The 13,210-nt window shown below is 45.9% G+C and overlaps 1 protein-coding gene across 15 annotated transcripts in view; it reads left to right on the top strand.

Moving 5' to 3' along the window:
* The window catches only part of LOC148112507 (uncharacterized), a 243,759-nt gene that overhangs the window by 160,421 nt on the left and 70,128 nt on the right, over positions 1-13,210 (top strand). Inside the window, exons 1-2 of one of the 15 annotated variants that reach the window (XR_015729350.1) lie at positions 6,181-6,336; positions 7,310-7,580. The exons of 11 other annotated variants lie outside the window; for them this stretch is intronic. The gene's annotated coding sequence lies outside the window, so the exon portion shown is untranslated. Of the gene's footprint in view, positions 1-3,176; positions 3,911-6,174; positions 6,337-6,634; positions 7,581-13,210 lie in introns of those variants that run through there. 3 more of the 15 variants (XR_015729356.1, XR_015729355.1, XR_015729349.1) reach the window with 3 other exon arrangements.

Consider the following 13,210-nt stretch of genomic DNA (forward strand, 5'->3'; position numbering starts at 1 on the left):
TGCAGATTTGATGAGTTCCCCATCTATCCCCTCGTCCAAGTCATTGATGAAGATGTTGAAGAGCACTGGGCCTAAAACAGAGCCCTGGGGATCTCCACTGCATCCCTCCCTCCATGTAGAATATAAAAGCTCATTTAACTCAGGCTCCTGCCGAGTTTCCTTGTCGGTGATATAGAAGCAGAGAGCCATTGCCTTCTTCCAATATATTTTCAACCCTGGCTTTTCTGGTGGTCTCGCATGCAAAGACCAAACTGGTCCTCCTTCGCTTTTGAAGACCAACCAAAGTCAGTGAGATGCTGCCACCTAGCTGGTCCATCTGAGCTAACTAGGCTCGAAGGAAGCGATGATGTCTAGATGGGGAAAGTCTTTCCGAGCAGATGACAATTTGCGGTGGGTTGCTAGCCAAGGAGTCTGGAGTAGTTGACCTAGCGTAACCCGACTGCATTAAAACAGAAGGACGGCCAGCTAAGTCAATGTGCTTAGTTGTGAGCTATCGCATCTTTAACGTAGCTAGGACAGTTTTGATATACCCACTGGAGACCGGGAGATTCCAAGCTATAACTTGTCATGGGGTTGAATAATCACCAATTCTTGTGTCTAAGGGACACGCCCTAATGACTCAAACTTCACATTTTCTGCAGAATCTCTGGCTTGACTCAGTCCTCCTCATCCTGACATCAACCCTGGAACAATTTAGTTGTAGGGATGGATGCGTACAGGGGAAACTCACTACTATATCCCTCGCCAAAGCCTACCTCTCTTAGTAATGTTTGTCCTATTTTATCATTGTCCAGCTTCCTTACAAGCTCATCCTGTTGTAGGTCCATGGTTGATAACCTCTAGCCATCATCAAGAACCAGACTTTGATGGGTTGGTGGGTTCTTTAGGTGGGCTTCCCCAGCCCTAACCTTCAGGAGTATCCTAAGGACTGTTCTAACCTAGGCTTCCCCAGCAACGCAAAGCTGAATTCTCGTCCCGACAAGCCCCTTTTATTTAATTGACAGTGAATTCCTCTCCAGCAAAGTCTTTCCTCTCCCACAGTCTTTCAAGATAGTTCACAATTACCGACCTTTATCAGGCTTGGAGAGTGGCCAGGCCGATATCTTTCAGACTCCACACTGTAACAGACAATATTTGGCAAGAATGCAGGAACAGATCTTCACCCAAATGAGCTAATTGTCTCTTGCAAATTCCCTCCCCTTCGCTCATCATTATTCCCTGGGGGAATATTCACCCATTCACCGTCCACTCATGGCTTTACTCCTGAGTCGCCTCTTGTTCCTTAGCTGTTCCCTTCTCCTGGCAGCTCTGTGCATGCGCACACTGGGAACAGGATCCCGCTGTTCTTCTGCCCCCACTTATCTCCGACTCCGAAGGTAGCTGATAGCCTTCCCCAGACTCCAGGACTGGCCCATGTTCCTCCCCAACCTCCTTACTGTCCGAATCTGCTGCCAGATCCACTGGCCGCTGGCGGGCCACAACAAGGTCTACCTTCTCTCCTCATCTTCTTGTTTCTATAGCAATAACTTATGAGGTTTGCTACAACTATTAACACCACCTGGAAAATAGGTCTCGAATAAGGCACTTTATATCCCCAGCTGCACAAATGGGGGATATTCCTCTTGAGATTTACCAAGAGGAATGTTGCTGTCTAATTACTGTGCATGTACAACGCACAACACACAAACACACATATAAATGGGTTATATAGAAGTGTCAGCTTCTCATCCTAACATTTATTTATTTATTTATTTATTTATTTATTTATTTATTTATTTATTTATTTATTTATTTGTTCGATTTATATGCCGCCCTTCTCCAGAGACTCAGGGCGGCTTACAATGTGTTAAGCAATAGCCTTCATCCTTTTGCATATACCTGCTTAGTAGGGCTTTCGGTTCCCCCCAAGCGGTGTTCTTTTTTATATAAAGTCAGTTTATTGCCCCCACAATCCGGGTCCTCATTTTACCTACTTCGAAAGGATGGAAGGCTGAGTCAACCTTGAGCCTGGGGAGATTTGAACTTACAGTAATTGCAGGCAGCTGGCAGCTAAGTGCTACTTTAACAGCACTTTACTGCTTGGATTGGATGATCAGCGAAGAATAAATGGGGATGGACCAGATGTATGTGTGGCTACGGGGGAACCTACTTGCAAAATTAGCGATTTGATCTGCCTTTGAAGACAGAAAGCAAGTTTGTTTATTTATACACATTTTTATTTATTGATACAGCACATATTTTTGAACCGCCCATCCTCCTCAAAGGCGGCTGTTGAAATAAAACGTCAAAACATAAAATCAGCCTGTAAAAATTGAAAATGCTTCAAAGTTAAATTAAAAATTGGGGGGGGAAAAAAACGATCAAAATGTTTAAGGCGGGGTGAATAATTAAAACCTATTAAAAATTCAGAATTCTTTGGATGTCTGAGAATTTCCCACCCTTCACCTTCCCATTTGACTTGCCAGGTTCTTTAAAAAGTCAAGTCATATTCTGGATGGATGAATTTACTCAAGGTTGCAAATCTAGAGGGTACCAGGCACAAGGAAAAGGGATGGAGAGAATGAGAGACGGCCAGGTTTTGTCTCTCAACATTGTTGCTCATTCTGTAGCTTCTAACAGCGCAATCCGGGAAGGTGGGGGGGAAAGAGATGGGTGAGGTCGGTGGAGCCGAAAGGGAAGGGAAGGGAAGGAAGAAAAATTGTATTCAATAAAAATTGGTCGCTTTCCAACTTTCGGCTGGCAACGCTCCACATCCATTGACTGAATTCCCCTCCCTTTTTTTTAATGATTCCTTGTTTTGGGCAGGGAAGCAGAACTTGGAATATTTGATATGTGCCAAAGCAGAGAGGGTGTGGGTCCAGGATGATATTATTATTATTATTATTATTATTATTATTATTATTATTATTGGTTAATCTTTAATGAGATTCACAGCCTTTGAGGCTGGTTAATAGCTCAGCAGCTCGAGTCCTAACCAAGGACCTAGGAACTGTTAAGGTATCATCGGAGGATGTAAGCTGTTCCGAGTAAGGTGGTTTTTTGTAGAGTCAAAATGTTATTGTTGTTGTTGTTGTTGTTGTTGTTGTTGTTGTTGTTGTTATTATTATTATTATTATTATTATTATTATTATTATTATTATTATTATTGTGATGAGTGGTCACGCAGTCAAGCCAGATGTTCAGGCTGGATTTGGCTGCTGCTTTTTTTTTAAAAAAAAAATCCACCTATGGAGTCCTTCCCAAGGATCTGGGCTAGGTAGATGTTGCATCACGCATTAGGGTTTGTCGCCCAGTCATCCAGATGTTGAGACTGCCTTTGGCATCCTTATCCACCTACCCAGCCCTTCCCGACCACCGGGGCGAGACAGATGTTGGGTATTACATGACGGGCGGAGGGAGGGGGTGTCTGTCACCCAGCCAGCCAGATGTTTAGAAAGGATTTGTCATTTCTGCCCACCTCTCGAGCCCTTGCCAAGGATTTCTTTTGGAGGGGGGGGCAGCCAGATGTTATTTGCCGGCGTTAAAGCCAGCCTCGCCAGATACAAGCCGTTTCAAGCCTATATCAAGCGTAATTAGCATTATTAACACGGGCGATCTGGGGTCAAGACTGCTCCTCGTTGGCACGGCGTTACTCCCCGTCGGATGAGCAACAGAAGCGCGGTCTGGGCTCCCCCGAGTAGATCCTCTCCTCTCCCCCCCCCACCCGCTTTTAAAAACCCCAGTAAAAGCTCTTCCAAGTATCTGCCGCGGTTCCGCTACCGACAGGAAGATGTAGCTGCAACCTGCCCAGCGAGACAGCCAGAGGGAAGGGAAAGGAAGGCGCAGCCCAGCTTTCCTCGCCAGAGGAAGTCGGACGCGGCGGAGGCGGCGGCGGAGCGAAAGGTGCCGCGCCATCCCCCCCTCGGGAGATGTGAGAACGCGGGGCGAGCTGAGGATGGAGTAGGGTGGGGGGGGGGGTTGGGCGTACGTGTGAACCGTAGCCGGGAGCTCAGAGGTGTGTGAATGCGGGTTTCGTGGGGTGTGTTTTTTTTGCAGGAGGTGGGGAGGGGGGCGCGCGCGGGGGGGGGGGCAGGGAGCGCGCGTAGGGCCACTCAAGTGGGGTGGGGAGGATGTGTGTGTGTGTGTGTGTGTGTGTGTGGGCACGAGAAAGTGCCCGGGTTGGGTTGGGTTGGGTTGTCGGGACGCAAGACACGGAAGGCTTTTTTTGCGCGCGCTCCCGCCTTGCCTGTTTCTGTGCCTGGGGAGGTGGGAGTGGTGGAAGTGGGAAGAGAGAGAGAGAGACGGGAAAAAAAAAAGAGAGAGAGAGGAAATGGACGGGAGAGAAAGAAAGAGAGAGAGAAGGAGAGGGAGAGAGAGAAGGAAGAAATGGACGGGAAAGAAAGAAAGAGAGAGGAGGAGGAAATGGACGGGAGAGAAAGAAAGAGAGAGAGAGAAGGAGGAAATGGACGGGAGAGAAAGAAAGAGAAAGAGAAGGAGAGGGAGAGAGAGAAGGAAGAAATGGACGGGAGAGAAAGAAAGAGAAAGAGAAGGAGAGGGGGAGAGAGAAGGAGGAAATGGACGGGAGAGAAAGAAAGAGAGAGAGAAGGAGAGGGAGAGAGAGAAGGAGGAAATGGACGGGAAAGAAAGAAAGAGAGAGGAGGAGGAAATGGACGGGAGAGAAAGAAAGAAAGAGAGAGGAGGAGGAAATGGACGGGAGAGAAAGAAAGAGAAAGAGAAGGAGAGGGAGAGAGAGAAGGAGGAAATGGACGGGAGAGAAAGAAAGAGAGAAAGAGAAGGAGAGGGAGAGAGAGAAGGAGGAAATGGACGGGAGAGAAAGAAAGAAAGAGAGAAAGAGAAGGAGAGGGAGAGAGAGAGAGAAGGAGGAAATGGACGGGAGAGAAAGAAAGAGAGAAAGAGAAGGAGAGGGAGAGAGAGAAGGAGGAAATGGACGGGAGAGAAAGAAAGAAAGAGAGAAAGAGAAGGAGAGGGAGAGAGAGAGAGAAGGAGGAAACGGACGGGAGAGAAAGAAAGGGGGCGGTGTAAGTCTGCGACATTCCCAACTGGCCGCTGCCGAGCCGAGTTCCTCGCGCGCTTCCCTCCTCCGGGTGGGTTGCATTTACAGGACACGCGCGCGCGCGCGCTCACACCCCGCCCGCCCCCATTGCATTAGAGACCTATTATATCCGATACACGCGCCTCCGGGGCGTGTGTGTGTGTGTGTGTAGAGTGGGGGGGGGAGTGGACACCCATACCCGCACACAGACAGCCCCGCTTCCATATTCTCCAGGCCAGGCCCGGCTAAGTCCCTTCTTCGAGCCCCGCGCCGCCCGCTTTCTCCCGCCGCCCTTCCCTCCTTTCTCAAAAAAAGAAAAGAAAAAAAGAAAAAGCGAAAGCGCGAGGAGGTGTGGAAGGGAGGGAGGGAGGGGAAAGGAAGGGAAGGGAAGGGGGGAACGAGGAGCTGGAGAAGCGAGCCAGGGAGAGAGAGAGGGGGGGGGGAGAGCCGGGTCTTGTAAATGAACGGTGCCGGTGTGTGGCTGATCCAGGAAGAAAGAAGGCGGTGGGCTGGGTGGGGGCGGGGTGGGGGCGGGGTGGGGGGGTGGGGTGGGGAGGAAACCGGCGAAGAAAAGAATGGGAAAGATTAAGCAAGGAGAAATAAGCCCCGAGGGGCGGGGAAGGGAGGGGAGGAAAGAGGAGGAAAGAGGAGGGAGCGAGACGGAGGAGAGGGGGGGGCGTCTCAGGGGGGCGACCTGCGAAAGGTGAGCGAAAGGAGGCGTTTTCATCACCCACCCAGCCGCCCGCTTCTTCTTCTTCTTCTTCTTCTTCTTCTTCTTCTTCTTCTTCTTCTTCTTCTTCTTCTTCTTCTTCTTCTTCTTCTTCTTCTTCTTCTTCTTCTTCTTCTTCTTCTTCGCCTCTTTTTTTTTCCACCCTTCCTTCCAGTCTTTCTTCCCCGCCTTTGAAGTGGTTTTAGAACGTTGGGGAGTTTTATGTTTATTTAGAACGTTGACAGGGAAAGTGAGAGCGCGCGGGGGGGGGGAGGGCGGGGGGCGGCGGCAGGGAAGTGGAGGGGGGGGGGGTCGCGCGCGAGACGACTGTAAAGTTTTGCCCGCCCGAGACGGCCTCGCGCCTGCTGCTAAACGAAACTGGCTGGAGGGTGGGGGGTGGGGGGGAGGGAGCCGGGGGGGGGGCGGGTGAAAAGGAAGAGGTAGGCAGAGATTTCTGGGGGGGGGGGGTTGGGGAGAAGCCTCCGCAACTCTTCCCCCCTCCCCACACACACACACACTCCCTCCAGCTTCCAAGTTCATCGCCTTCTGAATTTTCACCTCCTCCTTTTGCCTTTAATAACCGGATGGCTCCCAGGTGTGCCCGGCAGATTTTTTTAAAAAAATTTTTATTGATTGATTGATTGATTGGAGGGGGGGAAAGGGGGAGAGAGAGAGAGAGAGAGAGAGAGAGAAAGAAAGAAAGAAGGAGGGAAGAGGAAGGGGAATAGAAGGAAAGCCTATTCTACTTGGATCCTGAATCCGGGTGTCGGGGAAGTGGGGGGGGGGTGTGGGGTCGGCGGGGGAGAGAGGACCGTCTTGTCCCCGAGTGGTGGTCGGCGGCGACGTCTGCGAGAGATCAAAGTGATTTGCGGGTCGGTTGGCGGCGTGAGAAATCTTGACTTTCTTTCTGGGGATGGGGGGGGGTCGTTTTTGCAGAATTGTCATAAAAGACATTAAAGCGTCCGCCTTAAGGAATTATTGCAGTTTTGTGTTTATATCAGTTAGATGTAGGGGGGATTTGGGGGGTGGGGGGGCGGCGAAAGAAAGATAAGTCTTCTCCCTTCTCTCCCTCCTCCCCCTTGCCCCCTCCCCTCCCCTCCCCTCCCCAGCAGCCTGTTGCCAGCTCGCTCTTGCAGACTTGCAAGGTGGCCGGTCCGTTTTCGGGGTCTTTCTCCTGCTCCCCCTCCTCTGTCCTCCCCCACCCCTCTCGAAATGGACGCGAGCTATGGGATGTTGCGCGGGGGGAGGGAGAGATTTGGAGGGGGCTGCACCAGCTCTCCTCCACCCTGCGACCCTGCAAATCCCTTCCCTTCCCCCGCCGGAGTTGCTGCAAAAGTGGCCTTGATTTTCAACTACGGAGGGCGGGCCGAGGATGGGAAAGGAAAGGAAGTAAAGGGGGGGTAAAAAGGGGGGCAGATTTTATATGTGTGTGTGCGCGCGCGGATAGCGTTTAAAGGTTCTTTTTCTTCTATTATTATTATTATTATTATTATTATTATTATTATTATTATTATTATTATTATTATTATTATTATTATTATTATTATTATTATTATTTTCTTAAATAGCCGCGGTGGTCCTTTGCAACTCCAGCGGGCCGGGCAGACGAAGAATAGATAGTTCTTAAGGTTTTTTTTTGTTTTTTTTTCTGTGCCCTCGAAATAGAAGCGATAGGCAGGAGGGTCTTTTTTAAAAGCCGGGGGTCGGGTCGCGTCTCAAGTTTAGGAAAAAGCCCATTTGCTCGCCTGCCTTCCAACCAACGCGCAGTCCGCCCTCCTGCCCCTCGCTTTTTTCGCTCTGCTTTTGGGGAAAGACTTGGACTTTTCGCCACCGCTGGAGGTGAGTTCCAAACTCCTTTTTTTTTTCAAACCCCTTCCGACTATTTCGAGATGCCTATAATTTTTCTTTCTCTCTCTCCCCCTCCCCGATATAACTCCCCCCCCCAAAAAAGGGGGGGAATGAGGGGTGGGTGATTGTGTAGGTCTGTCTATCCCCCTTTACAAGAGGTGGCTGCGTTCTTTTTAGTTTCTCCCAGGTGTCAATAAAATAAAATAAAATAAAATAAATTAGGCTGTTAGAAGAACTGGGTCTGCTTTGGGTTCCGGCGAACAGTTGCAAAAAAAAAAAAAAAAAGGTTTTGCAAAAATGCAAGATTGCACGTCGATTGTATGTCGCGAGACATTTATGGCATCAAAAGGTACTTTTCGTGGGGAGCAACAGGAATCTATTTTCTCCCTGTGTCCCACCCACCTGCGCGCAGAAGCGTTTGCCTTATTGCCATTTTCTAATCTTCTTTATGCCGGACTTTTTTCCACCCCTTGAGATTGTATTTTTTTTCCCCCTTCCCTTCCTGTCTTCCTCAGCCTTTGGGTGGGTGGGTGAATGGATGGATGGATGGATAGATGGATGGATGGATGGATGGATGGCTTGGAGACAGAAGTATTAGGCATAGTAATACCAACAATGGCCAATAACTCTTAATATATTGTGATTATAAATCTTGCTGACGTGTGAGAGATGATGGATTTGCGCCCCTCTCTGTCCCTGAGACCCTAACTTGTGACGTTTTGATTTCAAGTCCACGGGTTAGGCTCTCGGGAGCTGTGAGTTGTGCCCCTGCATCCTTCTCCAGTGTGTACGGATTTGGGGAGGAGGAGGGGGCTTTAAAAAAAGGGGGGGAAATTGTTAAATCGGAAGCCATTCTTAGCCTTTGTGTTCCTGAGGCTCTTCTCTTCCCCTCCCAAAAGATCTACAAGTATGTTTTTAAATGATCACAAAGGCTCAGCTCAAAAAATAAAATAAAAAATCCCCCATATTTAAGAGTAATTTACTATTTGAGTTCCATCCGATTTATTTGTTGCGGTCCTCTAAAGGATGGGAGTTGATGCATCCTTTTTGTTACCTATCCTCCAAAGCTCATGCCTATAAATTTATTTATAAGAGGGCTGGGCATCCATTTGAAGGTGCCGGGAGAAACTTCTGCAAAAGTAGAACAAAAAACACCTTTTGGTGTTTTGTTTTGTTTTTTTCTCTCTGAATGCAGCAAAAAAAAAATCATCTCCTGGAGTCCTGCTTTTGATTGAAGCTTTTAGGCAGAGTCCTGGATGGCAAAATTCTGGCATATTTTTTTTAATCCCACCTTAAATTGGGTCTTTTAATATTCTAGACCGTTTTCCCCTCTACCTCTTCACCCCCAACATTCAGAAGCCCTCCAGGGTCTTTCTGCAAATTAATATCGATCATAAATGGGGACCTCAAACCTAGAGTTTGTGCCTATAGGCCTATGGATAAAAGTAAGCCCTTATTTCTCCTGTATATATCACCCCCCCCCATTAACCCCCTGCCCCACACATTCTTGAGAGCAACACACAGTACCTCCAGGGCGTAATAGAAACAGCTCGGTACCTTGGTGCTTGACCTCAATCTATCTTTCAGCTTAAAATCCCAGCATGCTTCCTGCTTCCAGGTTTAAAAACGGAACTATATTTCATAGGCAGATGTACAGTGTACGGGAGAGATGGTAGGTAGCTAGGCAGTTATGCGTGCAACTGTTTTTACCCAACCTCCTCCCTCCTTTCCGGCTCTCGCTGCGCGCTTTAATTTTTCATATATATATTTTTCCAGCATTCCATTCAAGATAAACGGCTTTATAAAAACAAGCATAGGGAACAGCCGAGGTTTTCTTCCCTCTTTAGTCTGACGTATTTTGTTTTTGGTTTTTTTTGTTGTTGTTTTAACCAAGGGTCCATGAAACCTGTTGGAAATAACCTATCGGTTAGAGAGAGAGAGAGAGAGAGAGAAAGATGGGTGCAATTACTACACTTTGGAGGTGTGATGTGCTTGTATTAAGGCTTGTGTTTGCTGTGGTGCCATGCCTTGAGTTTCGGCCTTTTTTTGCTTCATCATGAAGTTAGGATCTGCCTTGCCAAAAACACACACTCTCCCTCTCTCCCCCTCCCTCCCTCCCTCTCTCTCTCTCTCTCTCTGTCGTGGTTTTGTTGCGTTTGTCCAGAATATGCCATATGCTGTAGGCAATCAGAAACGAAAGGGAGAAGCCCCTGGTTTCATAAAAAAGATGAATTCTGGGGATGTGCCCCGCTGAACTTAACCAGGCAGTGTCTTGGAAGGGCGTATGCTTGTGCTCGTTGGCCATAGGATGCAGTCTGATGCGTGGTGAATTACAAATTTAATCCCACCGAAATTAGGGAGGCTCATGTTTGGGTAAAGGCAGGCATAGGTTCCCCGATAGGCATCAAATTTTGGTGGAAGCCACAGGAGTGGAGAGAAGCTGCTTGCAGAATGGGAAACCTTTGAATTTTCGAGTGTGAATTTCACTGCATTTGCACCGCCTGGAAATTCAGAGGCAAAAGAATTCATTCAACAGGAACCGGTAAAAAGTTGGATTGCCCATAAAGGTACATTTAGCCACCTTTCGATTTACAATACAATATCTGGCGTGATTTTTATTTTTATTTTTTTCCAAAATCCAACAGCCATCAGAAGGGAAATCTCCCAGCCCTGACTCTTTTTTCTTAAAAATAAATAAATAAATAAACGATACATTTAAAAATCATCAGGCCAAAGCTGTGCCCAAGCCTTTTCTAGAGATTTAGATTCCTTCGAAACCAGGGGGCGAGGCTGATTTTGCATTCTTCCCAGAAATTATAGGATGACATTCGTGAAATTCTAACGATATCGTATTATATTCATGAAATATGAATCTACGGGTGCACGAAAACATCTCAAACTGGGCATTAGCCATGGGCCGAACAGAGGATTAAAAATTAAAGTGAAAGAAGGAATCATATATCTATCTATCTATCTATCTATCTATCTATCTATCTATCTAGATATAGATAGATAGATAGATAGATAGATAGATAGATAGATAGACAGACAGACAGACAGACAGACAGACAGACAGATAGATAAATATCAAATTTATATTTTGCTGATAAAGAATCAGCAAAATATAAATTTGGTATAAAATGGTTTGTCATGAATGCGACTGCTTGAGGGCTCCTGGATTTGAGCTGAAAGGCGAAAGGGATGCAGTTTGCTCCCTCCCACATGCTGGGGTAGACTAGGTGTCTCGATAGAAAAACACTTAATATATATATAAATATATATATTTATATATTGAATGAGAATTCAATATGTGAATGAGATTTCACAGAACCAGGGCTGCATAATATCGTAGCTTACGTAGGTAAAACCTGGCTAGAAAGAATATGCATATATATAAATAAATATATATATATATACACACACACACACACACACACACATATATATTTTAGACTGCAGCCGTGCCACCCCTCCCCAGATTCCCAAATTAAATTGGGCAGAATCGTATAAATAAGTGTGATGGGAACCGACCATAATCATTTTCCTTTGGGAAAAGTGAAAACGGCGAATTTGTCTCTGTGTCTAGAAAGGTGTACAAGATTTCGGGGAGAGGGAAAGCGGGAAGTGTAGTAAAATAACAATGCCTTTAAAAAAAAAAAACCTCTCTCTTTCATGCCATGCTTTGTAACAATGCAGAACGCAGCCTTTCTCGTCTCTTCCTATGGCAGACAGGTTTTTGCAGCCTCCTCCCCTCCCTCGGTTCCTCCTCTCCAGGAGTACATCAGTGAAGTTCAGTGAAATGAGTAACATAATTGGGAGTTAGTTCAATCACTACCAGTCTAGACTAGTCCAGACCCATCAATTAAGTAAGGGGGGGGGGTTATTTGGTGGTAGTGGTGGGTTTCCTCCTCCCCCTTCTTTAAAGAGAAACCACACTTAGCACAAGTACGCTACTATGGATATGGGGAACGCCTTTTTCTCCAACAACGTGCAAAGTTTTAGCTTTTTAGCTGGATCCTAAATAAAGGACAGAAGGAGGGAGGGAAGGAGATTTGATAAGGAGGAAAGAAGGGGGAAGAAATAGGAACTTTTTTTTTTAAGCAAGGAGAGATATAATCTTGGCGATACAGTATGTGTGTATATATATATATATATATATATATACCACAAGCATATCCTTCTCTGCTTCCCTTCCATATTGTCTAGGCTGGCATTTATGTCATCTTTGAGGTGGGGCCACAATTTTAATTGCACTATAAATGTCTCCAGTTGGAAGAATTTTTAGGTAATCAAAGAGGAATTTGTGTGAATAATGAGAAGCATGTTTTCTTTTGCTGCTTAAAAAAAAAATATTGTCTCTCTGGAATTCCTTTCCTTTCCTCCCTCTTTTCTTCCTTTCCTTTCCTCCCTCTTTTCTTCCTTTCCTTTCCTCCCTCTTTCCTTCCTTTCCTTTCCTTTCCTCCCTCTTTCCTTCCTTTCCTTTCCTTTCCTCCCTCTTTTCTTCCTTTCCTTTCCTTTCCTCCCTCTTTTCTTCCTTTCCTTTCCTCCCTCTTTTCTTCCTTTCCTTTCCTTTCCTCCCTCTTTCCTTCCTTTCCTTTCCTCCCTCTTTTCTTCCTTTCCTTTCCTTTCCTTTCCTTTCCTTTCCTTTCCTTTCCTTTCCTTTCCTTTCCTTTCCTTTCCTTTCCTTTCCTTTCCTTTCCTTTCCTTTCCTCTCCTCTCCTCTCCTCTCCTCTCCTCTCCTCTCCTCTCCTCTCCTTCTATTTCTTTCCCTTCTCTCCCTATTTTAATAGGAACATTAACTTTATAAAATCAAGCCACGTTATTTAGGCTACATTAAAATTGTTCGGTGTTTCTCTAATTCTGCTTGTGTAAAATGGGGGGGGGAGAGGCAATATTCACACACACAGCAGAAAAGATAGCTGGCCAATTCTGACTTCATTTAAAAAAATGAAATAAAATATGCATGCTTCTATTTATTTCCATTCTTGTTTAGTTTGAATTACAGTATATTGAATTGCCTGTACTTATTTTATTTTTTCGCTTTCGTCTTTGGAAATGACAATACCTTGAAATTTTCACCTGGTTATGTTGTTGGCTTTTGTGCTTTTTAGTCTTGCTAGGCTACAATTTCTCTAACCGGATGAATGGTGCTAGTTTAAAGGTTAAAAAGGATAATGGGCTTTTGGTCTTGCGCTCTCTAGCTTTTTCCTTTTTCCTTTTTTCATATTTTGAGATTTTATTTTATTTTTGGGGGGTCTGCGGTGGGCCAGGCCTGTTCTCTGCAACCGTCTTTGTTTCTCTTGATTTTCAAGAGCTTTTGAACGCAGGTGGTATAACTTGAGAGCTAAAATGGAGTCCAATTTCTTTATCTTTCTTTGAGTAATTCCTTCCAGGGCCTTAAGTATTTTCGCGAACCTGTAACCAATTAGATGGCTGGCATACAATTAAAGACGTGGTCCCGATGAGATGATTGATCTGTTTTTAATTGATTTCTAATTTTAAACTCCTTCCCCATTATGAAAACAAAAAACACAAAAAGAACCTCGCCAGCCTACAAAAAATTCAGTTCTGGTAGCAGATCCATCAAGTGTGATTTAGTTACATGGTTTTTTTGTTTTGTT

The sequence above is a fragment of the Pantherophis guttatus genome, chromosome 9 (genome assembly GCF_059756535.1).
Source record: "Pantherophis guttatus breed Tessera chromosome 9, ASM5975653v1, whole genome shotgun sequence".
Taxonomy (NCBI): domain Eukaryota; kingdom Metazoa; phylum Chordata; class Lepidosauria; order Squamata; family Colubridae; genus Pantherophis; species Pantherophis guttatus.